At 38.5% G+C, this 4508-nt stretch overlaps 1 protein-coding gene and 1 long non-coding RNA gene across 4 annotated transcripts in view; one reads left to right on the top strand and one right to left on the bottom strand.

Moving 5' to 3' along the window:
• The window catches only part of FAM169A (family with sequence similarity 169, member A), a 42407-nt gene that overhangs the window by 37200 nt on the left and 699 nt on the right, over positions 1 to 4508 (bottom strand). The window lies entirely within an intron of this gene.
• The window catches only part of LOC105853363, a 5407-nt gene continuing 4990 nt past the window's right edge, over positions 4092 to 4508 (top strand). For 2 of the 3 annotated variants that reach the window (XR_001145203.1, XR_001145202.1), the window contains exon 1: positions 4092 to 4225. This is a non-coding gene — a long non-coding RNA (uncharacterized LOC105853363). The remainder of the gene's footprint in view (positions 4226 to 4508) is intronic. The other variant, XR_001145204.1, reaches the window with a different exon arrangement.

Below are 4508 nucleotides of genomic sequence, written 5' to 3'. Positions count from 1 at the left end.
ACGGGGGGAGGGAGGGTGCACGGGATTAAGGTGATGGCACACGGGTGACTGGGTGATGGGAAACCCGCGGGGATTACAATTGAGATGGCAAAAAAAAAAAAAAAATGTACAAAATGATGTAAAAATAAACTGTTATATATATAAAAAAAAAAGCAAAATAACCCCAGTGTAGGGCTTCAGGATTACAGTCCTGACTGTCCAGATTCAGAGATGGAAAAATATTCCTGCCCAAGCCCTGGGTGAGACAGTATCAGCAGAGTATCAGCAGGTTTTATTCCATCCTGACACCACACCTTAAGAAAAAAAATCACACTGAAAAACTGGAATGCCTGCAATGGAGAACAATCAGGATTACAGAGGATCTGGAAACCTTGGTACAGTAGATAAGGATAAAAACTGGGAGAAATCAACAAAGGTACGTCTTGTTGGAAAGGCAAGTAAGAAAACTACCCTCCAATATTTTTTAAGAGTCAGTATACAAGTGAAAACTTAAGAGTTATTCTATACACCTCTAAAGGATAAAAGAAGTGTTTTCCAACAGTAAAATGGACCCAGGAATGATTAATACTACATGAAACATAGCCCCACCAAATGGCTAGTTAGAGAACTGTTACAGCTGGTACATTTCAAAGGGGAAGAAGGTAGTTACAATCTGTACATTCCAACTGGGAAGAAATATCTCTCTTCCCCATAGTAAGTACTGGCAGGAGAAATGCCTTATCTCATCCAAGTCAGTATCAGTTCCCAAAAGGAGAATGGTGAATACACAGATTCACTTTTACATGAAGTTTTAAAGGCATATGAATTACTTTATAAAACCATGCCTGTTAGTTTTTTTAGCTACTATACAAAAGGTTAGGACTTCCATGCAAAATTTATTCAGAATAACCATGCTTTTTTTTTTTTCCGTGGTTTGGAACATATTGATGAATATTAATCTTACAATTAATTGAAGTAGTTTTAAGATATATATTTCAGATAAAATAGCAATACTTCTAACATTCTGTTGTCTTTTTGCTAAATTTAGTTGGACTATTTTCCACTCCTTAATACAAATAATAGGAAAAAGAAGACAAATTCTTAGTATGGAATCCACAAAAGGGCACTAACCATTAATATTTTAATCCATAATACTCCACTATATAATAAATACCACAAGGGTGGGATCTATCTTTGCTTTGTGCCCTATAACATACAATAGACATTCAATGTTTGTTGAATTAAAAGAAAAAAAGCTATCTTTAGTGTAGCCTTAAACATTTCCCTGGCACATCTAGTAACTAAACTGATAGTCATTTAGAGAAAGAAAAAAAGAAAATGTGTGGTAAGTCACAGATTCTCTGGCCCAAAGAATAGATGGGCTGGGTGAACAGAACCCTCCTAACAGAACTAATAAACCTCAAGGTCTCACATACCAGTTGTAAAGTACCATGAGTCCAGTAATTATTTTATGACTATTTGGTAGTTTATTAGCTTTTTCTAAATGAGCTTTTTCTTGTTTAAATCATCACATCTTTTCCTAAATAAGTAAACAGTAATTTTGTTGTTGATTCTTCAGCTGTTTGAATTGTGAAATACCCCTATACCGAGGAGACAGGCCAAACCTAGAACTTTAATTTCAAGGTTAAATAAAAAAATAATCAGAGTCCTAGTGATGTGTGAGGAGAAAATCCTCTTAAACACAACAATCATGCAATTCCTTTTTTCGATTTAGAATCATAAAATCTAGAAGTGGAAAGAAACATGAAGGCTGTGTTTAAATTCCTACCAACCAGCAACCCTTTCCACAGAATAGGTATTTTCAGAACCTCTGCCTGAATACTAAAACCTCTTATATTCCAATTACTTTTAAAAAACCAAATCTTTGTATTTTTAGGTAGGTACCGGAACATAACACACCTAAAACTTAAAAAAGGTCTAGTTGGGTAGCAGCCAATGATGAAAAACACTAGAGATTTTTTTTTCTTTCAATTCTCAATCATTGGTAAAAGAATGCTCAAAATCTTAAGCTATTACTCTAAAGATAAAAAGCATATCAAAAGCATATCAAGTTCACTTCCAAACTCAGATTAAAGAAATATACTAGTGCCAATCAGAGAACTCCCGGACATGTGTATTTACAGAATCAATGTAAAAATGTACAAACTGTGTTTGACTCAATGCTTAACTTGCTGAAAGGAACAAACTCCACTCTCGTGAACCCCCAGATAGGTTCAGTCAGGGCACTGCAATCCCCAGCAGGCAATCTTTCCTTGATTAAATACCTCAAACCAAGATCTCTTAAGGTGACACCTTCATAACTCTTATCATAGAATTTCTCATTAATGAAATATGACATTTCTGCTAGAGATGTTACATGGTATGAAATCACTTGCTTCTAGAGAGAATGGAAAAGTCTACAACACATCAGGAAAAAGTTCAAAGTTCGAGTAATTTCATAAGACACTGAAATTTTATTCTCAAAAACATGTTAAAAAATAAAATAGGCCCACAATGGAGTCCCTTATGCTGTGTCCCAGTACCAGATTAAGCTTTATAGTCTCAGCTCTCCCAGAAATGGAATCTTTACACCAATCAGGAATGGCCTAAATAGCAGTAGTCAGATATTTTGATTGACAGACTTCCTGTCCGTAGAGGACAAGTAACTTGCAAACCAACTTTTTTTTTTTTTTTTTTGCCTAGTCTGACTTCGCTTGCTTTTGCTCCCTCTGGCTCTAGTCTTTTTTTTGTTGTTGTTAAGATTTATTAATTTATGCATACAGGAGCTGGAGTACAGGACAAAGGTGTGGAGGGCGGGATGAGAGGATTCACTAGAGACAGTGGGGAGCAGGACAGACAGATTCACTGAAATACACTGCAGAGGGGAGCAGCGAGAAAGACAGGAGTTGTCTGTGCACCAGATTCCTGGCTGGGGATTGAACTCATGCTGCAGTGGCTGTGGATAGCTTCAGAGTCCTGCACTTTAACCCCTTACACCACCAAGGAGGGCTCTGGCTCTAGGTCTTTCGTTTTATACAGCTCCTCAGAACTCCTTTCTGTCTGCCAGACTGAATACTGTCTGATTTGAATTGATTTTTGCTCAAATAAACTTAAAATTTTTAATACACATCAGTTTATCTAACCCATCTAACTATAAAATTTTGTTTTCCCCAGATAAACCCTTTAATGAATATTGTGTATTTATTAGAGAAATAATGTCATTTGTAATGAGTTAAACAGTATTTCAAAGGCCGGACTAATTTGGAACTTTATAAAACCTAAAATCCACAGGTAAAGAAAGCGTATTCAGTTATCACTCATCCAGCAGGCCAGTAATGTTACTCAAATAAGCCATTTCTTAGTTCCCTAAACCAATGCTCATCATAAATTCAAAAAAAGGAGTCCTCCAGTATAATAGTTGAAAGACTAATTTTTAGCTTTGTAATGGTACTGTACAAGTGGTTCCTCTCACTATCTCATTCTCTCTCTCTCCTCTCACCAAACCCAACCAAAAATATAGGCAAATGTTTAAAAAAAAAATCAATTGAAGTCTGGTCCATATTAGTAGCTAAAATCTCTGCTCTTTTAAGAGGAAAACAAGATGGTTTGCCTGGATAATCTGTCCATCTTTTGTGGAAAAAAAAAAACTAAGTAGATATGGCACAGATCCATTTTTGATGAATTCCCTCCAGGATCCAAATGTGTGCACTGTGCAGTCGCTACCATTCTAGATTTTAATCCCTGTCTGTGATAAAATACAAATGATAAGTATATTCCACTAAGTAGATTTCGTATATTTGCAAGGAGACAAATTAAAAACCAGAATACCAAATTTTCGTGAACCTTGAAAATGACAAATTATGTGACAGTTTCCTGAGAATCACAATGAAAACTTTTCTATCCCTCCTACCCCAGCCCTTCCAAGAGCTTAAATTGAGGATTCCCAAAGGGTCGAGGGGGTCTGCATTAGGTGATCATTTCAGAATCTACTCCTGATGAGAGAGCCACACCACTTTCCAGAAGGTGAGAAGCCAGTAGATGCTTTCCCATTTCTCCCAAAGGACAATAACTGGCTGAGTGTAATCCAAATCCCTGAGCCATAAACAATCCAAGCTCTCACCCATCCATTTTCTGGGACACAGGCCTCGAAAAATTGCAAATGGTCAGCTAGGAATGGGAACAAAATTGCAATGACCTGCATTCTAGAAGAGAATCCACACAATTCCTATTCCAAAAGTAGGTAAAGGTAAGGAGGCGGCCAGAGCATCTCGGGAGGCCACCTGCGTGGCTGGACCCGAACCTAACCGCTAAGTTCTCCGCCTCGGCGGATCCGCTCTCCACCACAGCACAGCAGCCAGGAAACCGAGAGGCTCCAGGTGGGGAGCGTGGGAGGGGGCTCGGCCAGCAGCTGCGAACGCGATCCGCCGCGAGCGAAGAAGGAGCATTCCCTTACACAAAATGGTGGCGCTGACGCCGAGGCCAGCCAACCTGGGGGCCAGCAGCACGCCCCCTCGGGGTCCCGGGGGCCT

This window comes from Condylura cristata, unplaced genomic scaffold, assembly GCF_000260355.1.
Source record: "Condylura cristata isolate star-nosed mole 26May11 unplaced genomic scaffold, ConCri1.0 scaffold00007, whole genome shotgun sequence".
Taxonomy (NCBI): Eukaryota; Metazoa; Chordata; class Mammalia; order Eulipotyphla; family Talpidae; genus Condylura; species Condylura cristata.
This window is presented reverse-complemented; position numbering and strand designations above follow the sequence as displayed.